This window comes from Notamacropus eugenii, chromosome 5 (assembly GCF_028372415.1).
Source record: "Notamacropus eugenii isolate mMacEug1 chromosome 5, mMacEug1.pri_v2, whole genome shotgun sequence".
Classification (NCBI taxonomy): Eukaryota; Metazoa; Chordata; class Mammalia; order Diprotodontia; family Macropodidae; genus Notamacropus; species Notamacropus eugenii.
This window is the reverse complement of record NC_092876.1, coordinates 31863871-31890261: the sequence shown is the minus strand read 5'-3', so window position 1 is coordinate 31890261 and position 26391 is coordinate 31863871. Positions and strand designations below refer to the sequence as shown.

The 26391-nt window shown below is 41.3% G+C and overlaps 1 protein-coding gene and 1 long non-coding RNA gene across 4 annotated transcripts in view; both read right to left on the bottom strand.

Annotated features, from left to right (window-relative positions):
• Positions 1 to 26391, bottom strand: part of ACTN4 (actinin alpha 4) — a 77891-nt gene that overhangs the window by 37600 nt on the left and 13900 nt on the right. The window lies entirely within an intron of this gene.
• Positions 1404 to 1803, bottom strand: LOC140503914 (uncharacterized). The gene is made up of 2 exons (XR_011966911.1): positions 1673 to 1803; positions 1404 to 1444 (listed from the first exon to the last, which is right to left on the bottom strand). It is a non-coding gene; the product is annotated as an uncharacterized lncRNA (long non-coding RNA).

Sequence of the window (26391 nt, the reverse complement as noted above, 5' to 3'; positions counted from 1 at the left end):
TCAGGGGGAAAGAAATCAGGATAATGGACCAAGGTTCCAAATTAGATGATGGGGCCTTATGGGCCATGGACACCTGAGGGCTCCTTCATTAGAATGAAGAGGCATCAGAGGCAACTGGCATGAGCATAATCATGGAAGTGAAAATGTTAGCATAGTGGGGAGGCAGGCTGTATGGGTTTTTGCAAACAATCTAGTTTGAGCAAAGCTGTCCTTGCATGGAAGAGCTACTCCTAGGGTCCCAGCCTGCAGCTTTCCTTATTAGGAATTTTCTCTTCCCACATGAGAAAACTCATATGTTCTAGTTGGAAAAGAGGTATAAATACCCCAAAGGGCAGTGTAGAGCACATTCCAAAGTCTATCCAAAAAACTATCCGTACTCATAACAGGCAACACTGACATTCTAGCTTCCTCCAATCTCCAGTTCAAGCAACAGTATGTTCTGAGAGGGCACTGGCCTGCAACCTCAGTCTCTGACAAGCAGTGACTTGGAGGAGATCCCAAATTCTCAGCTTCTTCAGCTTAAAGAAGAAGGGAAGGGGGGCTATACGGTTTCAAAGCTCCTCTTCTATGGCTTTATGGCTTCCAATCTTATTGTATATTTTTGTATGGTTATCCAGCTTGAAGAACGGTGATGATACTTAAGTGTTTTTCTTTTGAGGATTGGGAAAAAGATCCTGGGCTGTCAGTAAGTTAAGCCTTATAACCCAACTATATAAAACTACATACATACATAGCCACATAAGCTGAGCAACTGCTTCACAGTTCCTTGAGTCAGGTTTTCCTGGACACGTAGAGTTGGGGTGGAGGAGAGAATCTTCTACTAGACCACAGTGGTCAGGAGTCCTAGAGTTCTCACAGCTCCAATAGCCAATAGGGGAACAAGCAATGACACAATTTCATCTGTCTTGAGAGCTGGTGGATGTGTATTTGGACATGAATGCTTTGAAGAATTGATCTCCTGGGCTTTCAGGAAGTCAGGAAAGTGGCATCAAAAAGATGACTGCCAGAGAAAGCTGCCTGTCTGCTGCTGAATTTGGTGAAGCCAAAAGTCTGTCCTCTGCAGTGTTGTAATTCAAAAGAACCCTTAACTTCCATGAACTTTTCTGTCCCTAAGGTTACTTTTCTTTTTTTCAAGTACAGGACAGTTACTTATTTCTCTACACAAAAGAAAACCTAAAACACAAAAAAACCCCACCCCTCAAAAGCACAAATTAACAAAAACTTAAGCAGTCAGCAGAAGGGGGATTGTTGAACCATCTTACCTTTCCCTGAGCCTTGCACCTGTTCAAGTAATTCCCTTTAGGTCCAATTCGCTTTATGTCTCCTGGCAAGCAAGCCAGGCCAGGTCTTGGGCTCAGCCTCTTGCTATAGCTCATTCATTCATATTATCTCTCTCCCTCAAATTTTATTTTAAATTCGAAATTCTCTTCCTGTCTCCTATCCACTGAGAAGGGAAGAAAAACAAAACCCATAACAAATATGTGTACTCAAGTAAAACAAGTTTCCATATTACTCATGACAAAAAAAATAGGGGAGGGGGCAGGGAGGAAAGAAAGAAAAAAAAGAGAAGAAATAAACTTTGGGGGCAGCTAGGTGGTAGACTGAACAGAGCACTGCTCTTGAAGTCAGGAGGATCTAAGTTTAAATCCAGTCTTAGATACTTGATACTTACTAGCTGTGTGACCCCAGCATGTCCTTAATCCCAATTGCCTTGAAAAAAAAAAAGAGAAAAGAAATATGCTTCAATCTGCACCCTGGGTCTATCAGCTTCTTACTGAGAGGTGGAAGGTGCATCATGTTCTTTGGACTTGTGGTTGGTCACTGTGTTAATCAGAGTTTCTAAGTCTTTCCAAGCTGTTTGTCTTTAGAATACTGCTGTTACTATATAAACTGTTCTTCTGGTCCGGCTCACTTCACATTCTATCAGCTCATACAAGTCTTCACAGGCTTTTCTGAAATTTCCTCCATTATTTATTACAGCATAATAGTGTTTCATCAAATTCATATACCATATTATAGCTTGTTCAGCCATTCCGCAACTGATTCCCTAATTCCCCTCAGTTTCCAATTCTTTGCCAACACAAAAAAGAGCTGCTACAGATATTTTTGTACATATGGGTCTTTGCCTCTTTATTTGTACTCTTTGGGGGGGTATAGACCTAGTAGCGGTATTACTGGGTTAGAAGTATGAACAATTTAATAGCTTTTTGGGCGTAGTTCCAAATCTACTGATGGCTGGGCTAGTTCGTAGCTCCTCCAACAGTGCATTAGCATATCTTTTTTTTCCCTGTAAAACCCTCCAACATGTATCATTTTCCTTTCTTTGTCATGTTAGTCAATCTAATGAGTGTGAGGTGGTGCCTCTGAGTTGTCTTAATTTGCATATTAGTGATTTACAGCATTTCTCCTTATGGTTATTGACAGCCTGAATTTCCTCCTCTGAAAACTCCCTATTCATATCCTTTGACCATTTAACAATTAGGGAAAAGACCCTGAGTACATTTTTCCAGCTTAACACTCATTCATAGATATTTTTAGGAATCAGAAGGGCAAAGTTAAAAAGGAATCTTAGTGATCATCTATTCCTACCTATCTGGAAAAGAATTTGCTCAGAGAGGAGAGACTTGCTCATGGCTGCATAGTGGTTAATGGTGGTGCTGGTAGTAGAACCCTGGTTACCTGACTCCAAGAAAATTTCGGAATGAGACTTTAACCTCCATGGCAAAAACTTAGTTATAAAAACCAGAGTAGCCCAAAGTACTGATAAGCAAACTATTTTGAAGAGATATATTTGTAAGGTCCTCCCACACACACTTCAAATAAGCTCACTTGCCTCCCTTTCCAAATGGTTGGTCCCTCTGAAATGGTTGTATTTTCGTCTCCTCCCATAGTTCATTTCTATAAAGAGCTTTCGATCTTAACATAGCAGGTGAACCAACAGGGCAAGATTGTAGTCTAAAAGAATACTGTTCGGAAGGAAGAGGAGGTGAGGCCTGCTGCCTTGGAGCACCCTACTTTTTTTATATGGAGAATAAATAAAATAGACTGTCCTTTAATTGGGGCAAGCAACAGAGGCGAAGGCATGCCACTGTCTCTGGGCTCATCAAGTTCTTCCTGGTCAGCCTTGTTGGCATCTAGCTGTTAAAATGAATCTGATCATACCTAAGGGGCCCCTCACCTGTGGAACAGTACGTCTCTGCTTTAGAAGGAAAAAACACCCTATTTGCGCTTTTAGTGGCTTACAGTTTAGCTCAAGTTACTGTGCAGATTAAAGATTGTCTGGTTTAAACTTTGATCCTCAAACAGGATAGTAAAATGAGCTATGCCTGGCCTCTGAGGTACAACTTGGAACCCCAACAAACAGCACTGACAATGGACACACTTTTGCATTAACATCATATCAAATGGACGCTTGAACACACAAGTCTAATTACTGACATTTGTTATTTGTGAGAAGCCAAAAAGGGAACTGACCTCAATGAAAACTGGGCCTAGTTTAAGAAGGCCTTTTAGATACTCAAACTGTAGACTGAATCTCCAATATGTACCTTCCTTTCAAGGCCCATTAAGCACTAAGCTTCCAGACCCATGGGATTATTCTGCTGGTACAACTCAACATCAACACCAGAGAATCTTAGATTCTACTTTCATATGACTCAAGGGCCAATGTGATCCTAGGCTTCCGGACCTAAAGACAAGACTGTGGACTAAAGCTCACAACCAGATTCATCATAGTCATCGAGGATGGACCAAATATTCCTTTTTTCTACCTAGAATCACCTCTCTACTATATGGCTCACTCCCTGTGCTTTACCATTTCCTTATGTTTACATGATCCACATGCCTGGGCTTGCTGTTATAAGTAAAAATAAACTAGGATTGACCTTTACCAAAGATAGTTCACCTTCAAAAGGTGAACCCTATAGTGAAGCCATTTCCCCAAGTTCCAGGTGGTTGGCTAGAAGACTGGGTAGAAAACAGAATACTGTGCTCTCACTCAAGTGAAAGCCATGGTATATCACTGAACTTCTAGCATGGGAGCTGGGTAGAGCACCTAATAAGCCCGCTAGTGACAGAAAAGGCCACAGCCAATCAGTGTTCTTTGATTTTCATAAATGCTGCTCTTGTAAACCAGTGCCTTCCAGATAGTCAGCCTTTTAAGCTGCTGTGTTTAGTCTGGGAGAGAATCTGTATCCTGACACAGGACACAGGAAACAGAAGCCAGGAGACAAACTGCACAGATGTACACTGTTTCAGACACTCCATCACAGTATCTTCTCCCCAGCTAACCTCCCTCTTAACAGTGCTTGGGAGTAAGATGAGCCTTTTAGAAACAGGGCAACCTGAAGGTTTTTAGGGCAGCTAGCAACATGATCAATTACCCTCCTCTCTGAACAGGCCAATGCTGGCACAAAAGCCACTGAGATTTCTTCAGACAGGCAGATACTGCCCTTTGTTACAACTGCACAGCTTACCACGGTATCTGGGAGAGAACTTAGACCATAAATTCCATGCTAAGAGTTCAACAGTCAATTTTGTGGCATTAAAATTATACAATCCTCTCCTTGGCCTCATGGGTAAGCAGAACAATCAAGAGGATGAGGAGGTCTATTTCCTGGTACCAGAACTTCCAAGACTATATGAAGATATAAAATGGGACCACTCTGGATTCTGAGGGATCTCCCAGAGTCCTGAGAAGGGCATAACCTTCAACATTCCAAATCTAGGTACCCTACATACCTGAGGCAGGCAATTAGAACAATGTCTTAGGCAGATTTTTAAAGAAGTAAAACAAACTTTTTTTTTTTAGCCCAAATGTAATTATGGGATAGGGAGGAGTCAGTAAAAAAATACTGAAACTTCTGACTCATAATTGTTCCATAAAATGGTTTGCCCTGGCAGGACAACAGGTGTGCATTATCATCTGAGTTTTGCCCTACCTATATTCTTCCTAAGAGGGGAGTCAAAAGGAGTGGGAGGGAGATTGCTAAGCTCTTACCAAACCAAGTATCAGTCATAAAGGGTGGGTGTCTCCAGCATCATTGTGGAATGGAGTCAAGCCAAGTTGGAACAAAGCCTGGAAAATACCCTGCCAGGATGGTTCTGACTTCACACATTGTTGTAAAAAGAGAAGCTGCTTATGGAAGGACATGCCAATTATAGGAGATGTAAGGAGCACTGGCCCATAGGGGTAGGACCATCAGTGTGGCTGGGTACACTGTGATAGCTTGTGAGCTCACTTTACCTTCGCAGGGTAAGAAATAACAAGGGAGAAGGAAGAAGAAATAATATTTCTGTGCCTCTTTAAGAAAGAAAAGTCCTTATAAAATCTCCTAAAATGCTTAATCCAAGTAGAATATAAATATCTTGGGTCAAATGGTGCTTTCGGGTGGGTCTTGTCTCCAAAAGACCTGAAAATGAAACCTCTCATTTTGGAAGCAGTGGTCTTCAGTGCCTCCAGCATACTCATGAAGGCAAAAGGTAATGACCAGGATAACAAGTCATGTGATAGGCCTGGTGAATCAGATGGCAGAGGCAGAATCAGAGCTATGCTGAGGTGGCCTTGTTACTTTGACATTCCTGTGATTCCACCAAGGTAAAAAGTAACCCGAGGAGTTTGCCTTATATGGGTAGAATGACATGTCTAGCTAAGACAGTGTGCTACACAAATCCTAGTTTGAATTCATTCTTGTTCTTGTATAGGAGTAGTATCCCAGTAAATTGTTCCTCAAAGTATAACAGATAATCATTTACGGCAGGCTATCACACGTGATTCATAAAACAAAGGTACAGCCCAACTGCTGTTGTATGTTAAAAAAAAAAAAAAATCCAGGCAATTCCAGAAGCAGAGCAGCTGTGCAGCCGTGCCCATGTTTACCAAGGGAAAGACTGAGCAAATAGCTTTCCCTGTTCCAAGCAACTGGTCCACAGCAGGACCAGAACAAAAGCAATTTCAGACCAGCAGTCCCCACTAACACAAGATGTTCCCACTCTAAGTGAAGTTGTCAGTGAAAATGGACTGTAAGCACAGTTTTAGGTGGCAGCTAGGTACCAAAGTGAAGGGAGAAGGCTGGGCCTGAAGTTAGGAAGACCAGAGTTCAAGTTAGGCACCAGACACTGCTGGCTGCGTAACTATGGGCAAGTCACTTTACTTCTGTCTGCCTCAGTTTTCTCAACTGCAAAATGGGGAAAATAATAGCAACTACCTCATAGGACTGCTTTGAGGATCTAATGATTTGTAGAAATACTTAGCTCGAGGTGGATGTCAAAAAAACTTGGAAAGACATACATGAACTGATGCTGACTGAAGTGACGAGAACCAGGAGAACATTGTACACAGCAATAGCAACGCTGTGCTATGAAAAGATATAATTGACTCAACTCTTCTCGGGAATACAATGATCCAAGACAATTCCAAAAAACTTGTGATGGAAAATACCATTGACATCCAGAGAAAGAACTACGAAGTCTGAATGCAGATCGAAGCAGACTACTTACTCTTTTTTTTCTTTCTTTCTCATGGTTTTTCCCTTTCATCCTGATTCTTCTTTTACAACATGACTAATGTGGAAATCAGTTTAATGTGACTGTACATATAGACCCTATATCAGACTGTTTACTGTCCTGGGGAGGAGGAGGAGGGAGAAAACAACGTGGAACTCAAAATCTTATAAAAGTGAATGCTGAAAGTTATCATTACATAAAATTGGAAAAAATAAAATACTATTAAATGAGGGGGAAAAAAGACATGCTTAGCTCAGGGCCTAGCACATGGTAGGTGCTTAATAAGTGTTTATCCCCTCTTCTCTTCCTCATGACCACTTCTAAACTTTAGGACACCAGGTCAGATTCAAAAGGCAGATTTCCTGAGAAAAAGAGGACATAAAAGGGCCAAACCTTACACCATATGTATAGTAAAGTAGCATATTTTGCCTGATTTTGTTCCCAAGGATAGTCATAGCCTGTTCTTGCTGCTGTTGCACACTCCTCTCCCCCAAGTTAGTTTTCTCAGATACAAAAGTTTCATCAGCTTTCTCTCAGAACAAATTAATGTCTTCATGATAGAGTCACCCTCTCCTTTGAAGCCATGCACCGTCATTATATCCAGAAAGCAAGAATGGGAAACTAGAATCCTGAGTTCTAACTATTCTTAAAGACAGATTTCTACCCTTTTAATGAAAGATGTTGGTATAACAACAGCTATAATTTATACAGTGCTTTAAGGGTTACAGAAAGCTCAGAGAGAGCAGGGGACTTATTGGTTAAATGGCAGGGGCCAAATTTACAAACAGATCCGGCACTATTTCTGGTATACCTTGCTTCCTCTAGGACTTAATTGATCAGTAAATATTCCTGAAGGAAAAGGAATTATAGAAATCACAGACTTCAGAAGTCTTCGTTTTACAGGTGAAGAAACTGAAGCTTGAGTCAGTGACCTGGCTGGTTCAAGGTCACAACTAATTAGAGCAGGGCTAGAAATCAGGTCTTCTGATTCTAAGCCAGAACTCTTTCCACTGTGCTAAGCTTTCTCTTTGCTTACCTATTCATCCTTTCTCCCCATCAGATTTCCCCATACTTCATTAAAGTATATGTATTAGGAAAAGATAGCCCTTATACTAGAGAATTTACAAATGCAAAGAGTTCCCAGAACTCCACAGAGATGCTCATAAACAAAACTCAAAAGGAAAAAACACTATTAAGAAGACTTTCCTTTAGGAGAGGAAAGGATATCAACACCTTATTTCCTCAGAGTATTGAAGGCAAACTCTGTTCCAGATGGGCAGGGTCTGGATGCCTGCCCTGAAGCCATAGCCACTATATCTAGAGTGATCAAGGGAAGGACATCGGGTCAAGTTGCATTATTAAGCAGAGGTCATTCTCTTATAGAGAGAAGGAAAAGAGAAGTTTCTGGTTCCACTGATGAGAAAACAACCTGGTTTCCCCTACCCTGCCTAATAAGCCTTTGATTCTCAGTCTTCTTGATGGGTGGTAAGCAGACGATAAATGCATGCAGCTATAAGACTTGTGATGGCCAAGGACTGTTTCCCTTTGAGTCCAATGACGTACTAGTAAAATACAAACCAGCCAAACATTTCCAGCCTTATTCTATGCAAGGTTAGCCAAAGCCCTGCTTTCAAGGACATTCAGATCAGTCTTCTCTCAATATGGATTCAGGAATGGGATCTGAGGGTAGCAGCCCAAAAGAGTTAACTAACTAAGTCAAGAGGTAAAGAGAGGACCTATACAGAACATCCAATGAAGAGCAGAATCACTGCTAGAATTCAAGTAAAAGGTTTTCTAGACAATTCTCCCTCCAACAGGATGGTGCAGCAGGTATGATATGGGAAAGGAAAATTGTCAAAATCATGGACCTAAGAGGATTAAAGGACCAAAAGTCATTAGCACAGACTCAAAAGCAGGCTGAAAAATCAAAGAAGCCAGAGGATCAAATGAAGACTCAGTCTATTCTGAAAATTCTTAAACTCCCTTGATGTCAGGAAATACGATTTCTTTCTGGTTCCCAGGATATGTCTGAAGAACCTGAAAATACAAATGGCATCTTATTGATAAATTATTGCTTGAAACATCCTCTTGGACTGGGCTCTGTACTGGAACTCCAAATTCCCAATATATTCTCGGTGAAGTCTTCCTTTAATGATTTAAGGCGGTCCAGGGCAAATCTGTGGGGCTTTTCGAAATCTCTTTCTTGAGTACACCAACCTACTATATCAAGTCATATTCTCAAATGTAACAGGTTTATCTTTATGCTTTTTAATCTTTATGCTCAACATAAAGCGTCTGGCACCCAAATCCCTAGCAGGCACCATTCCCAGGCATGAGGGGCAGAGGAGACATCAAATGGGAAGATGAGACAAATGGGAGAGAATGAATGTCAAAGTAGCTGCCAGGCCTCAGGGCTGAGCTCCCGGCTGCACTCCACTATACTATGTACTCAATCAAGCAACCTATGAAAACAACAGCCTTAACTCCAACACTAACATCCTTTTGTTGTTTTTTTTAATCTTTAGTTCAAAATTCTCTGCCTCTCTGCTTCACTTCCTCCACCCACTGAGAAGTCAAGAGAAACAGAACCCATTGCAAACGTAACTAATGAGTTTCTCCAAACCATGCCTGGTCAATGAAACATGAAGGCATCTTGTGGCAGTGGGGGAAACAAATGGAGAAAACCACAGAGAGCTAAGGGTCAGGATACAGTATTACATAAGATGAATGGCTAGGGATTTCATTTATATTTTATTCTAGAGGTAGAACAGGGCTCCACTGTATATTTATGAGCAGAGGGAGACATGGAAATACTATATACTCAGCACTAGTCTCCTCAAAACCTCCAATTTTGCATCAGCCACTGCTTTCTGGACAGCTAGGAATGGATGTCCCACAGTCATATCAAATTCAACATGACCAAAAGAAAATTCATTCTTTTTTCTCCTTTCCCCAAATTCCCTACTACTGTCAAAATGATCACTCAAGCTGGAAACTTTGGCATCATCTTCAACTTTTTACCTGTACGAGTCAACACACTGCCAAAACTCATTTCTACCTTCACAAAATCTCTACCCCACATAGAGGTGTTACTTAGTAACACCAAGAAGTGTTAGAACTTAACAACTGCTGAATAAAGACTAGCTAAAAGGAACTGGATTTGGGATACGGTATCTGTGTCTTGAATAATCAGCTTTTCAAAGCCATTTCTTCTCTCTTAGTCAAGACCCATGGCCTGACTGCTCCAAACTGCTACCTCTGGTATTCTTGAGTCCCCCTTGCAGGTTAAGGATCTGGGTTATACTCTTCTAGACTCATCTGTCCAGGAACAACGAAGTCAGTGTAAAGGATGCGTCAGGAGGTGAGAGTTCACAATCAGCCGTCTTTCTAGATCTGCCAAGTATAGGAAACATACCTGCCTGTTTACTTTCTATCTCCTGACCTCTAAATGTTTCCTAGCATGAAGAAGGGACATACTGTGTTGGTGTTCTGAAGCACATCCATATGTGTTTTATTTTACTACATAAACTGTTGGGGTCATCTGGCCTCCAATAGCAAGGGCTCCAGAAGAGAGAGTGAGGCTGGTGACTTTGCACAGCCCTCCCCCACTTAAATCCAATTCACTTGCCCGTCATGGAATCACCTCCCTGAAGTCATGGTCCTCTTTGAGAATGAAACAACAATTTGTGAAGTTGGGGCTCAAACATTCATTAGGTAATGTTGGACCAAGTCGCTCAGATTTTCTCTGATCAGTCTTTTCAACTGTTAAATAGGAGAGTCTGAACCTGCCTACAAGGTATCCTGAGGTCCTCAAATCAAAAGTTCTTTTTCAATATAGAGTGTTTAAGATTATGAGGTGAGAGCTTACTTCTTCCTAAAATGAGGCTTCCAGGTTTCCTTAAATATTTTATTAATTAAATACTATATGTACAACTGAGTAGTAGGACTTGATGAAACTCTAGCTTTCAAAAGCAGGTAGTTTTAAAATTTAGACTAGATTTAAGAAATAGGAAAAAAAAACTTGTGGTAGAAAGGGGACTGGATCTGGAGTATAAGGATATGTGAAAATCACTGTGCCCCTGCCGCCCCCTCCTTTAGTCAATTTCTCCCAGTCATATTCCTTCCTTCACTTCTCTTTGGGCTCCACTGCTGAACTTCAGATTGGCTTCTCCATTAGGCCCTGCCCCCTCCAGCTTTTCTGCTTCCTTTCACAAGTTGTCTTCCCTCTGCAGAATTTTAAGTTGTGCTTCTATTCGTATTTCCCCAGTGCCATACAAAGTTACAGTTCAGACAACAAGGCTCCCAGGCTTGAACTAGACAATCTCTAGAGCCGCACTCCCAGGAAGCAGCACAGGAGTGTGTAAAAATAAACTGGCTTTAAAGAAAGAAATCCAAGCTATGCTGCTACCCATATGACCTCACATCTCTCCTGGCCTCAGTTTTCTCTCCTGAAAAATAAAGAGGTAGAAAGAGGTTGTGGACCCTGCCCTTCTTTTTTCTGACCACATCTCCTTAAATCAGAAGGGCTTTGGCCTCCTGGGAATGGGAACAAATAACCTGTGTACCCGGTTCTCCTTTTCTGCCCCTCCTCCTCCCAGGACCACAGAGAGAAGCAAGTGATAAAGCCTCATCCCAGAGCTACAAGATCTCTCTGCAGGCTGCTATACCGATGAACCAGGTAACAGACTACACCACATCAAGGCAGTGCTCACGATGAGCTCTGCTACATAGCTCCCTCACTCCTCTCTACTCTTCCGATCCCTGTAGTGAGCCACAGAAGTACAGCCTTCTTGCTAAATCAGTGAATCAGTTTTATGTTTACTGCTTGTGCTACCTTCAATTAGCATCCAATTCAGTCTAAAAGATACAACCCCCTACACTAACTGGAAAATTAAGAACAGGCACCTCCTTGATGAGAAGATTAAGAACCACCCCCACAGAGCTGACCTGTACTCATATCAGACATGCGGCCTTTGCACCTCTCTTCTTTGAGAAAAGTTCAAATTACGGCAGGGTGAACTTCGGCCCTCCTCCCTCTGCCATTATTAATAGTAAAAGAACGTGGCTGGTGTGTTCAGAAATATCCTCCCCTTCTGTGTTTATTAAAAAGCAACAAAGGTGAGAAGGCCACAGTCAAGCATAGGTTACTGTAGTCAACACACATCTCAAGCTGAGATTCTTCAGCTGGGTTCCAACCATTAAGCTGAAAACTATCTAGTTTGTGCTTGTCTAAGGAGGAATGTAGCTGGGTCCCTCCTCCCCGTTATGGAGAAAACAACTTCTGGGTTCTTCACCTGCACTTTCAGACAAAGCCACAGCCAGGCAGGCTGATGTGCAAGAGTAGAAAATTCAGTCAGGCTAGTCAGGTTCTAGTTTTGCTACTGTGAGGAAGTTTATTTCCTTATTCAGATTTAGCTTCCCTTTGTCAAATGCAGGAATTATTTAGAATAGTTCAGTGGTTCTCAAAGTATGACCCAGGAACGCCTGAGGGATAGGAGAAGAGTTCTCCAAGACCTTTTCAGGGAGTCTGTAAGGTCAAAGTTATCTTCATAATAATACTAAGAAGCTTTAATTTCTAGGATGGTAAATATTCATAGATATAACTCATAAACAAATGCTCTTGGGTGAGGGAAAGTCTTCAATAACTTTTAAACCAAAATGTTTGAGAACCACTTTACTAGGCAGTCCTTTAAAGTCCTCTTTCAGCCACAACAGTTTCTATGATACCAAAAATCTTCACCAAAGACTTAACTTTGGATCCATGAGATCAAGACATGACTTGCAGATGACTTTGATTTGAGTGAGGGAGGACTGTGCAAGGTCACCAACTTCACTTGTCATGTCATCATCTTGATGTCATGGTCCTCTTTGAGAAAGGACAAACACAACCTGTGAGTAAGTAGCAGCTCCTCCCCTCCCCTCCCCACCCCCTCCTTGCCTGGGGTGCTCTACCCAAGGAAGATACACTTCAGATGGCCAAAAGTTGCCTTTTTTCCTTTGGGTTTACTGGCTAGATTTCTTGCTCAAAGACCAAGCCTTAAACCCAATTCACTCTGGAGCTCATAGACTGGACAACAGGTCCCTACCCACCTAGCACAGAGTGAATGTAATTACTAAATAGTAACTGTTTCTCTTTACCCAGGAACCTTGAGGGTCTTCCCCTCCCGGTTTGATTTTTTTTTTTTAAAAGGGCCATCCCTGGAGTAACTACTTAAAGAGGCCTATTCATTGAACACATGTATTTCACTCAAAGTGAGAATCTGCTAAGACCTTAGCCTACAAAAGACAGGGTCTCCCATTGCATCCTAGGTCATCTCCTGTTGTCCTGATAAATATCTGGCCACTGGACCCAGATGGCTCTGAAGGAGAAAGTGAGGTTGGTGACCTTGCACAGCCCTCCTTCACTCAAATTAACCGCAAGTCATGTCATCATCTTGATGTCATGGTTCTCTCAGAATGAACGACAAACACAACTTTGGAACCATGTGTTACACTGCCTTACCTATTCTGAAATTTCAGGTACCAGTAGGATCTGGCCAAATGACTCACCAATGTAGTTCCCTAGGGCAGAGGACCGGGGTCCATGAGCTTTTAAAAAAAAAAAATTATAACTATATTTCAATATAATTTGTTTCCTTTCTTATATGTAATTTATTTTATACATTTAAGGACATTCAGAGGAGGGGTTCATATGCCAAAGAGGTCCCAGACAGAAAAAGAGGTTAAGGATTCCTGCCTCCTAGGACAGGGCTGGATGTCCATCACAAATCCAGACTCACCACTGGAAAAATAATTTCGAGGTATACTTCCTATTCTCAGGAGCATCTTCTAAGAAACAACATAACTTTCCCTATTATTGAACAGGAAAAACTACAGGCAAAGCAACACTACCATTCCAAGTAGGCCCACACTGGAAAGAAGCCTTCTTTAGAGAAAAGGGGGATGCTACTGAGCTAGGGGAACAGGTGAGTGGCCCAGTGGATTGAGAGCTGGACTAGGAGTGCAGGAAGACTCTTGCATTCAAATCTGGCCTCAGACACTTACTAAGCTGTGTGACCCTAGGCAAGTCACTTAATCTAGTTTGCTTCAGTTTCCTCATCTGTCAAATGGCAAACCACTTCAGTATCTTGGCTAAGAAAATGCCAAATGGGTCATGAAGCATTAGAAACAACTGAACATAAACATCACCATCCCCATCCTCATCATCACCACCTCCCCATCCAGCTAGTTTACATAAAAACAGATAATATTTGGATATGTTGTATCTGAACTTTATTATCTTTGCCCTTCTGTCCTCACTCTTTCTAAATATGGCACTATCTCTGATGTTTGAGAACTTGGTGTTATCACAGAGTTTTCTTCTACATTTACCAAGTCCTAGAGGCTACCTCTATCAAGTCACTTACATCAGGTTCCTCCTCTCATTCCAGTGGCTACCACTCTATGGTTACAGGGGTAGAGTATCATTTCAATTCTCCCTCATCCCCTTCCGATGAATATTCAGTAAGAGTTTTACTGTCAAGGATTTTTTCCAGATTGAACCAGCATTTAGTTTGACCATTTTTATGTTTTAATTTCTAATTTATCTATTTCTCCCTTAACTTTTAATACTGCTTTTTTGTGGGGTTTTTTTTTTTTTTGCTACAAAGTACAAGCACAGAAGAATCCTTTTTAATAACATAAAAAGTTATTCAATCTAAAGCCAAAGGCAAGTCTCACGTGCAAGGCAGAAACACTAGAAACGTTCCCAATAAACAAAGGGATAAAGTGCTATTCTTTGACATAATCTTGGAAATGCTGGCAATGAGACACTGGAAGAGATGAGAAGCGTCAGGCGGGCAAGGAGGAGGCTAGGCTGCCTCACCAAAGGTAATCTTAATGTATTATCAAGCAAATGTTCTATGATGCCTTACAGAACTTGATAAAATAATAAAATTTGGAAGAAAAAAGGTCTAAACTAGCTAAAAAGTTAAGAGGGAGAAGAGCGTTTTTAGACCTCGGCTTACACTATAAAGCAGGACACACCAAAAACATCTGATGCTGGTTAAAGAGGCAGATCAAGAACACAAACCACACAAGGGAAATGCAATAACAACAGCGTTCAATAAGCTAGAAAACAAATGATCTGATAAAGAACTCCTTATCTGATTTAAAAAAAAACTGCTGGGAAAACTGGAAAGCAGTCTGGCAGAAATTAGGCTCAGACCCACCAACAAATCTATCCTGAACTAAATGGTTAGTATAATTTTTCTTGTGCCTAGATCCGCTTATGTCACTTCCTCTACTCAAAACAAATCTTCATAGGTTCCCACATAAGTTCAAACTCTTCTGCCTGACATTTGAGGTCTTCCACAATCTGCCAGTCTCTACACCTTTCCAGAAAGAAAGCACAGTAAGAGTGGAACACTGGATCTGAATTCCAACTCCGAAGGTGATCAGCTGTGTCCTCAAGCAAGCCACTGAATGCGCTATCATCTGTAAAACCCAACCAGAGTAGAAGTGAAACTCAATCATCTAAGCCCATAAATCACCTCTCCAGCATTCTGCCTCTTACCTCAAAGACCTGTTGCTATGCTCAGAGTGGAAGAAGGCACATGGAAGCACAAGAAATAGCATTTCCCAAAAATGTGTCCACAGGGTTATGAAATCTAACTTTAAAGCGCTACATGAATGTTACAAGTCTTAGCTTTAATAACCTCATAAGCACAAATGCTACAAACTTAACCAAAAAAGTTCAAATGTTTTTGCACTTATTCTGTTATCAATTTTGAATAATAAGTTTTGAAGTTTTAATTCCAAAGAGAGGGTATCTTGTCATTATGGATTATGTGTGTGACAGTTTCTGAATGACCCTTTCTCATTATTGGTCAGCTCAGTCACCTCTCTCTCGACCTTTCTTGTGGATTCATGTCAAAACTGTCACGTATGCATCCAAACCTCTTTTTCTGTATGATCATAAGACAAATCACTCAGTGATTTTCAGTCACTGGGTGGTAGCTGATAAAAATTTCCACAAAGTTCAAAAGTTGATTAGAGTTACATGTATGGTACTGAATTTTAATATGGAACATATTAATCTTTTAAAAGTTTAAATAATTAATCAAAAATGTTGAGTGTTTTTAAAAAAAACAGTTTACCTCAAGTTAGTAAAGCATAAAACTGCACTAAGATATTTGGGACACCCTATACATAAATGTGAATTATAATTATTTCCTTTCAGTCCTTTCTATGTACTCTGCAGTCAATATTAATTGTTTTCTGTCCTTCCAATATTTGGGGGGGGGGGGTTTCCGGAGTGAAAGAGCAAAGAGCACTGATTCTAGACAAAAACTATATTTTTCAAATCTCACCTTTCAGATGTGACCTTGGAAAAATAATACCTTCCCAAGATCTCAGTTTCTTCAAATCTATAAGGAAGGGTTCAGACAAGATAGTGTCTGTGCTTTTTTCCAGATCTCAAGTCAATAATCTTGGAATGACTCCATATTTTGTGCTACTCAAAAAATCCAAAATGTCCTCCTTTCCTTCTTCGCCATCTTTATACCTCCCCATCCCTTAAAACCCAACTGTCAGCATACAAGGACTGAAGGGCACCTCCGTAGTTACGTAATCTGAATAGCCTTTTTAGGACTGCTTGCTGTCTTGGGGATGGGGGATGGAGTAGGGAGTGGAGGGGAAGAAAATTTGGAACTCAAAATCTTATAAAAGCAAATGCTGCACATGAACTGATGCTGGGTGAAGTGAGCAGAATCAGGAGAACATCACAAAGTCACACCAACACTGTTTGATGACCAACTTTGATAGACTTTGCTCTTCTCAGCAATTCAATGATGTAAGACAATTCCAAGGGATTCATTATGGAAAATGAACTATGGAGTCTGAATGCAGAAAGAAGCATACTATTTTGTTTTTTCCTTTCTCATGTTTTCCCCTTTTGTTCTGATTCTTCTTTCCCAACATGACTAATGGAGAAATATGTTTAATATGATTGAACACAAACAGTCTATATTAGATTGCTTGCAATCTTGGGGAAAGGGAAGGGAGAAAAAAATGTGGAACTCAAAATCTTACAAAAGTGAATGCTGAAAACTATCTTTACATGTAATTGGGGAAAAGTAAAAAAGTTAAATGAAAGTGAGAAAGTTTCTGCTCCCAATGAGGCTATATATTCTACTAGCATAATGCAATGTGTTCAGAAAAATCCTTACAAAATCCATAAAAAATAAACCCCCAATAACAGCAGGATATATGCTTGACCCTGAAGTGAGTGGTCACCTGAAGACCTTCAACGATGGAGAACCCACAACCTCCTGAGGCAACTATAATTGTGAGGAAATTTTTCCAGTCATTAAGTCTACCTAAATCTGTCTTTTTGCAACTTCTACCCTTAGTCCTGGTTCTGCCAAGCAGAATAAGTCTAATTACTCAGTCTCCTTCCATAAAAAAGCTCTTTAAATACTCAAAGATAACTATCATATCTCCCTTGAGTCTTCTATCTTCAGGCTAAATATGCCTTAAATATACTTCAACACACTGTTACATGACAGGGACTCAGGAGCCTTCCCCGTTCTGGGTGTCCTTCTCTGGAGGCTTTCACCTCTCTCCCCTACTAGCCTATAAACTCTCAAGTTCAGATACAGGATCTCTCCCAAAGCACAGCCCAGTGCTGTGCCCACAGTAGGTGCTTAAGATTTTCCAACGTGAACTGAATCATTTCTCACTCCAACTGTCAACTACAGACACAAAAATAACTACATCCAAACATGCAAGGCCAGCTTCTACAAACAAGTAAGCCAGGAAACACTCTATTCAAGCTGAGATTTTAATTTACTCCTGGTTAACTTTACTTCAAGTTTCCTGAACTTGGTCTGCCTAAACCAAACTGCAATTATAAATGAAAGGTTTTTACGTGAATCTTCAAGAAAGAAAACTTGAATAGACCTTTCCTCTATTGTATTGCTAAAAGTATATACTTCCACTGAGACCAAGTACAGGTTTCAGGCATGTCAAAGGCTTTTCTACTTTTGAGGATAAAAGCTTGGAGGACCAGTAACCAAGGCCAGAATTCCTGCTGTTGATGCTTCCTTTACCGAGAAAGGCCTACTATCCCAGGATGATCCCAAATTTCCCCAAGTCCAAAACCTTCCACAAGCTCTGAATTACCAATCTTCACAAAGTAAGATAGCAGTGTTCAGTCCTACAAGGCTTATTTTGGTTCAGAGGCTAATTTGAAAGCTTGGCAGTGTTTACCAGGTTATTTTGTATGCACAAAAGCTATGTCTGTGTGAAAGTGGAGGTTTTTCTTAAACTTGTCAAGATCTTTTGCTCAGGGAAATGTTGAATCAAAGGTCTGAAAATGTGTCAGAAATTGAAAAAATGCTATTCTAGTAGAGTAATACAACATTCAGAAAAGTCCTTACAAAATACATACAAAACAAACCCACAATAACAGGGAAGGGAGTAGAGGAGAATTAAATATTTCTATACTCAACACTCAATTATCTTTGGAGGGGAATAGAAAGGGAGAGCAATGAAATGAAATTTTGTGAAAACTCAAAAAATCCTTTAAATCACTATTCATTTCAACTGCCCAACTGCCTAGTCAAAAACCCCTCTCATCAAAGGAAAGGAAGGGATTTCCTTTAGGATGATCACCTTGGAAGTTGAGTGAAGGACGGATCAAAATAAGGAGAGACTAGAGGCCTGGAGACCAATCAGAAGTCTAGCACAACATTCCTTTGCTGGATCTTCCTCCAGATCATGCCTTCTAACTCTCAATGTCCCACAGGGTTCTGTTGTGGGTCATCAGCTCTTCTCCCTCCCTACTGCTCCACTTGCTGATCCTGTTGATCTCACCTTTGCAACAGCTTTCAAATATGTCCATCCTCTCTTCTGATCCTGCCAGTACCCTGGTGCAGGCCCACATCATCTCACACTTGGATTACTCCAACAGCCTTCTGGTGGTTCTGCCTGCTGCAGGTCTCGTCTCTACTCCATTCCTCCATTTAACCACCAAAGTGATTTTCTTAAAGCACAGATCTGACCATGTCACATCAACTCCAGTAGCTAATTCTGTTTGGTGATCAAAGCCCTTCCTAACCTAGCCTGCCCCCCTTTCCAGTTTCCTTCCTTGGCCTCCAGAAACAAGACACTCTCTTGGCTCCAGGCCCCAGGCATTTTCTCTGGCCATCCCCCAGGCCTGTAATGTTCTCCCTCCTCATCTTGGCCTCCTGGTTTCCTTTAAGTCCCAACTAAAACCCCATCTTCTACAGGTAGCATTTCCCAACCTTTCTTGATTCTGGTGCCTCTTCTCTGTTACTTACGTCCTCTTTATCCTATTGAAAATATATCCTATTCAATATCCTATTTAAAATTTTGACTCTTGAATTGATACAAGTGATAGAAAATGCCAATTCTTACTTCTAAGCTCCTCAGCCCCAGAGTTTGCAACATGCTTTATTAAATGATATATGATTCAAGGCTAAAGAGCCCTGCCTGCCAAGACATTCATTGCTCGTAACACTAGGGAGAGGAGATTTGGGGGAGCAGTGTCCAGGAACAGGATATAATCTCAAGGCTCAAATGGTCTCCAAGAAACTCCTTCCCAGTTCAGCTTCCAAAATGTGATATGAAAAGTCTAAACTGTGGTGGAGGGTGGGAAGGTATACCAGAAAGGAGAATAAGTGAATAGGAAAAAGGGAAAGTGCAAGATGTAACGGCTCCCCAGTTTTAAAGGAATCATCTAATCTTACTGCTAATATGGCTCAGTAGGCACAGGGGATAGGCTAAGTTTAGTGAACAAATATTTCCATTAAAAATGCCCAGAAAAGTATTAAAGTTTCCATATACTGAAAACACAGTGGTAAGGTCTTTGGCTAACGTACTTTATAGATACAGACATATTTAAATAAAACCTAAGCTCTCTTATATTCCTTTTGCTACTTAGAGGCAGAAAGAAGCATTCAGAGCTTCAACAAAGGCAAATCCCAAAGCCTTATCCAATGTGCGCAAATACACCAACTCCAGAAATATAATAGTGATAGCTATGATACTTCTAAAATTCATTGCCAGAACCATAAAGAGTAGCACTCATCCTCACCAACTGACTGACCTTGGTAACCAGGGCCAGGGAAGGAGATGACCAATTCCATGTCCTTCACCAGGAAGATGTTACTATGACAACATATAGGTTATATAAATAAAGCAGTAAATTCTAATTCAATCTCTCCCCTGAAAGGAAACTTCCAAGACCAGCTTGCAACCTGTCAGGTCAATTGAAAAGCCACCTCTCTCTAGCCAGTAACTTCTACAGAAGTAGAAATAATGTAGCCAACTGCTGCTGCCCTTATTAAATGGGACACACAGGGAAACTTGGAGTAGAGCTGTGCCTTTCCTCAGCTAGCAGGCTTAACGCCCTCCAAGTGGATATTAAGCCAGTTCAGGTTCCACCTGTTAAAGGACCACTACCATCACTTTTCTCAGCCAAGCCAAGGGTGGCCAAGTCTGGGACTGAGACAGCTGGACATCAGGATGCCTGTGTGGTCCATGGGAGTCCAATGGAACCAATGAAAAAAGCCAACCCTCTGGGAAGTTTGGAAGCTGATTCACCACAGGTGGCCCAGACATACCAGTTCCCAGCACTCATCTCTCTCCTAGTTCTCTTTGTACTTTTCTGACCACTCCTCAGTCACCTTTACTAGATCTTCATCAAGATCACACCCACCCTGGGAGTGTCCCCCAGGGCTCTCTGTCCTGGGCCCTCATCTCTTCTACCTCTCTCAACTCTTTCTTTTCTTTTCTTAACTGTTCTCAAACAATTTTTTTGAATGATGAAGTTAATATTAAATAAAACAAAAATTTCCTCACATAAACAAAAGATTATATTAAATTGCAAGCACCTATTGCTTATAGCTTTTTTACTTCGAAGATGTTACAATTTAACTTTTGGATCTGTTCTAATTGTCTATCCCTCTGTTCTTGTCATTTTAAAAAATGCTCGATGACCTTCCTTCTCTATCGTTGTTTTTGGCATCAAAATCCCCAGTTCTCCTCAGGTTTTATATGGGATGTTCAGGTGTTTTCTTGGGAAGTGTCTTTTTCTCTCAAGAGAGAAACTGCACAGAAAGACAGAAAAGTATGAACAGGATTGTTTCACAGAACATCCATTAACAATGAAAATACAGGAAAAATGAAATGCAGATAAGAACCAAGGAGAGGCTGGGATGGCCCACCAACACAGACACAAGAGTGAGGGAGGTATGACAGAGATGTGAAATGAAACAGACTTGCATTGCTGAAGGACCTTCTTTGTACCATCTTTGGCAGGGGAGGTAGCACATCTTAACTCCCACTTCTATGTATCTAATCACCTTATGAAGAAACAGAAATAAAACCAACCCTCAAAATACTACATTGTCTAACAGATCACAGAATATTAACACATGAGCATACCCGCAGAAAACAGAACATACCAGGTAAAGAAAGAAGCAGTGGTGATGGGCAGTTCACATGCTGTCATGTAAGCAGTGTCAAGAGATTCAGAGAAAGGTCCCAAGCAGACCAAGGTGAAATTCCTGGAGCAGCTATTTGGCAGGCATTGGGCAAATCACACAGGATTTTAAGGCATAGATGGATTGTAAGTGTTTATCAAGTAGAAAAAGAGTGCCCCTATTAATGAGAAATACAAATAGCAGATTACCCAGATTACAGTAGTGAGTTAAAAGAGCGGTGAGTTAAAAACTCTTTAAAAATTTAAACTTTTACTTGGTGATCTCAATAGTTTCCATGGATTCAATTGTCACCTCTATTCCTAGGATTCTCAGAACTACGTATCCAGCCCGAACCTCTCTGTTGACCTACAGTCCTATCTTCATCTGCCTATGGGACATCTTGAACTAGCTGTACCACAGACACCTTAAACTCACGTCTAAAGCTGAATTCATTGTCTTTCTCCCCAAATGGCCCTTCTTCCTAACTTCCCTATTTAGTACTCTAGAGGATATAACTATACTCCCAGCCATGAAAGCTAACATCTTCAGTTATCTTCAGTCTCTCTCCCACTTGTCCCCCACCCCCAAGTCTGTCAGGTAGCTAGGTAGCACAGTGGATAGAGTGCTGGGCATGAAATCAGGAATATCCAAGTTCAAATTCAGTTTCAGACATTAGCTTTGTGACTCTGGGCATGCCATTTAGCCTCTGCCTCAGTTTCTTCAACTGTAAAATCAGGACAATAGCACCTGCCTTTTAGTGTTGCTTTAAGGATTAAATGAGGTAAGATCTGTAAACTGCTTAGCACAGTGCCTAGCATGTAGTAAGCACTTAATAAATCTTTATTTCCTTCCTTCCTTATTTGTATCACCTCTCATATGTGCCCCTTTCTCTCCTCTGACACTATCAACATGATCATATATGGCATCACCTTGAGCCTAGACTACTGCAATAGCCTGATGGTTCATCTGCCAGCCACAAAATCTCTCCCCACTCCATTGCATCCCCCTTTCAGTTATTAAAGTATTTTTCCTAAAACACAAATCAGACCATGTTAATTCCCTCTCCTTGATAAATAGTAGTGGCTCCCTATCTCTAGGATCAAATATAAAATCCCCAGTCATTCAAACCTGTTCATGACCTATCTTGCCCCAATCTTTATAGTCTTCTTACACTTTACTCCCTTCCCCTACATACTCTGTGATCCAATGATTGGATATTCTTAGAACAAGACATGCCATTTCTCACCTCCAGGCATTTGCACTGATTGTCCCCCATGTCTGAAATTCTCCATCTGCCTTTTGGCCTCCTTTAAGTCCCATCTAAAAATCCCACCTTCTACAAGAAGCCTTTCCCAATCCCTCTTAATTCTAGTTTCTCCTTCTGCTGATCATGTCCAATTTATCATCCATCCATCTATCTATCCAGTTTTTGTTTTTTGCTTTTGGAGGCAACCAGGATTAAATGACTTACCCAAGGTCACACAGCTAGTAAATGGACTCAGGTCCTCCTGACTCCAAAACCAGTACTCTATCTACTGCGCACTTAGGGTTAGGGTTAGGGTTAACCCTAACCCTAAATGCGACTAAGCTGTCCCAATCTCTATTGTTTTTACAGAGTTGTTCATATAATGTCTCCTCATTAGACTGTGAGCTCCTTAAAAGCAGGGAGTGTCTTTTGCTTTTTCTCTGTATCCCCCATGTTTAGAACATTATCTGGCACATGTTGTTTAGTCATGTCTGACTCTCCGTGACTCTGTGAATCTTATCATGCCTGTACTGTCCATGGGGTACATGGACATTTCTTGGTAAAGATCTTGGTGTGGTTTGCCATTTTCTTTTCCAGTGGATTAAAGCAAACAGAGGTTAAGTAACTTGCCCAAGTTCACATAGCCAGTAAATGCCTGAGGCCAGATTTGACCTCAGGTCTTCACCTAGCTTCCTGACACATAGTAGTTGCTTAATAAGTGTGTATTGACTATTATTATATGTGATGATCTGGCAAGGACAGAACTTTGGGAAGATTCTCTCCTATAGTAGGAAGCATACACTGTCTTATGCAATACAACAAACAATAACATTTTTCTGCTCTCATCTTTTCGGATAAGAGTGGGGCAGAGTTGCACAAAGCCGCCAGCCTCACTCTCTCTTCCAGTCATCAGAAATCCAGCGGCAAACAAAAGTCAAGATGACTGGTGATGGGATGGCCCAGAATACAGTGGATGAATATGGCGTCTCCCGTGTCTGACCAAGCTCTAAGTGCTCCACAGCACCTGCTTCAGCAGCCTTCAAGACCACTGGAACAAACTGTTACCATTCTGCCATTCTGCCAGGGAAAGTCTTCACGTGCGTGGGGTAGACATCCCCCTAACTCCTTGATGGATTTGAGACCTGTTGGTTACTCTCAATCTGGTTTAGCCCACCAAGGTGTGGCCAGTGCAGATGCAATAGCTTCTTGGAGCCAAGAGTGAGAGTTGGGTGAATCAGGACGCCACCAATAATAGATGAGCAGCCCTGAAAAGGGCTCTGTGAGCCCTCACACTGAAGGTGCTTGTCCTTATACACGTATACCCCATACGTGTATAAGATCCACGTATTAGATGACAAGAACCACACCATTTACAGAGCTCCTGATTATTTGCTATGCTTACTCCCCAAATCTTAAAAAGCAACGAGTTCAGAGAATAACAGCAACTGCTGCTCTGCACAAGATAAACTTGAATTCACATTCACTGGTTTCATATAAAAACTGCGCTGTACATAGCAAGAAACCAAATACTGGACCTATTTAAGCTGCAAACGTTTCATCTGGAATGCTAATGAGCAGGCAGTCACATATATCATTGTAATTTCTTAGCTAAGCTGGATCTCGCTGTTCCTGACTCCAGTCACATAAATAGCAAGCGAACTTGCACATTTTACAGTTTTCACTCAGGCCTGCTTCAAGTTTATTTTTGTTGCTTTCATTTTTAAGACTTGTATTTCTGCATCTTCACTAAACAGACTTCTTCAAGCCAGAGAAAAATGACAAAATGCAAAGCCTGCCCTTACTTCAGAGCTATGCCACATGACTTTAAGAGGAGATTTATAGGCTGTATAACTGGCATACGGTTTTTTCTCCCCAAAGCAGCCTATATGAAATAAATCTTTAAAAGTAGCTATGAGTCTTAGTTTCCCCACCATTCTCTCCAACTTTATCAACACTGAGAATTTTTGCCAGAACCTCTTGATGGACACTACACTTGATATTTAACCTATGACTTCAGGCCTGATATTAAATTGATGAGGTGCAGGTGATCCAGGTTAAGTTAGAAATCAAAGTATCTATGAAAAAGCAGTAGGATTCTGGGAGGAAAGAGGAGCAATGTGGTATTTTTAAAACTTGAAAAAAACTAAGGAAGGCTTGAGTCAGCTAAGAATATTTCCATAGCTCCTACTTGTGGTTTAGACAAGAACAGAAGGATATATAGCTGTCTCTCCCTCAACCAACATTTTCCTGTCTCTTCCAGAGATAGCAAAATGAAACTTATTTTTAAAAATCTACCACTGCCCCCCCCCCCCCCCTGCTATGCCTCCAGGTAAGAGCAGTGGCTGGAACCGTTGCATACAGTGATCTCACCTCCCAGTGTGCCTCATTGGCAGGGGCTCCAATATTGTTTTTAGTGAATTTCCTGTTCGAGCTCTTAAGACAGGAAACTGCTCCTGTGCCTAAAGTTGGGAGCCTGTTCTAAGTTATTCCATCCAAATCTAAACAAAGGCTTTTTTGTGTTGTTCCTTTAAAAAACACACAAAACAATACTTCTCCACACTTTGTAGTGAGTACCTTTAGAATTAGATGTATTTACAAAGACCTCAGTTTTTGCTGGTAATTAGCAATTTAATAGAGCAGAAAAGTCCAGGCCCTCTACAACCCAAAAAGATTAAGTCAATTAGTCAATTTGACAGTACAAATCAAAGTTGATTTGGCACAGTCAGCACCCCCATGGTTACCCTCAACAGTGACTATAAACTGCTTTGTAATGGGTTGGTTCCATTGGGATAATCATGTAGGAGGGGTGACAAGCTGCTAGGGGCCCCACTCCAAGTGCTGACAAGTTTTAATTAACACCCAGGCTAATTAAACCCTGGCACAGTTAAAGGAGAGAAAAGTGCTCATCTTGCAAGTGATAAAAGTGTTTGGATTTGCAAAGTTCTCCATGGCTGACAGAGGTTTCTTAAAGTGGGCTTCCCAGGTCTCCCTCAAGCACGCCCAGTTCCTCCCTATGCAAATCGGGCCTGGAGGCACGTCTCGAATCAGACAGTAGTTTTCCATAGGACTTTTTGTCAAAGGTTTGAAGAATATGGAGCTGCTGGCTAGAGTGGCCCTCAATTGGGGATGGCTATCTTCAACCTGGAGCTCCTCCTGTGTCATTTCCTGAACCCTGAAATGGCTGCTTTCCTCATGGCTCTGAGTCAGCTGTCACTGCTGTAACATTTTCCAAGTTTGCTGCCCTGGTGCCGGTTAGGGAGAGGCCAGGCCACTGACATTCTCCTCATTCTTTTCCCTTATTAGGCTGTTGATATGATTGTTTTTGGGGAGATTGAGGCTAACTTGAGGAATGGTAAGCAGGAAGCAACTGGGGAGGAGGGGGAAGGGGGGGAAAGAGGGAAAGAGAATGAGGCAGGATGCCAGAACCTTAGGAAGTGCTGCAGGAGGAACAAAGCACAGCTGCTATTGGATTTCCAAAGGCTTCTACTTACAACCCAGGCATGGAAAAAGGTTAATACACCTTTCCACCTTATTAAGCTCATTCCTGGACAGCTATTTTTAGGGTTATCAGCATGAAACCCTTCCTGTTTCCACACACTCTTACCAGAGGTTGGCTGGCACAAATTTGTGGGCAGCTTCTCACTTCAGCTGATAAGAATTTTCTGTTTTGAGAAGAGGGAGAAGGAACAGAACTACTGCTGACGCTAACTTAGTAACAAGTTGGATTATTCATGAATGAGCCTCCTGGCAATGCTAGTGGCGCATCTAGACAAAGCTGAGTCCAAGGTTTGTAGTCAAATAGGGTCTGGTCCTGGAATCACATAAACCTGCAACAATGAAACAAGGGGCCATCACACAGGCAAAGAAGCCTGGCCACCAGCCCACAGTAATTAGAGACCGCTACACTGTGTCATCAGGGGCAAACCTAAGTGCATTGTTCTAAATAGGCAGAGGAGCATTTGTTTGAGTATTGTATTTAGAATAGTTAAACACATTTTTGGTAAAAGGGATATGTTATTTTTTTTAAACTTGTCTATTAGTCACAGTTATGAATGATGCCGCAAACTTGAAGGGTAAAGTAGCAAAGCACTGGCTACCTGGGTGTGCCTAAAGGATTTCTAACACGAAAGGACATGGACACCAGACTCCCAA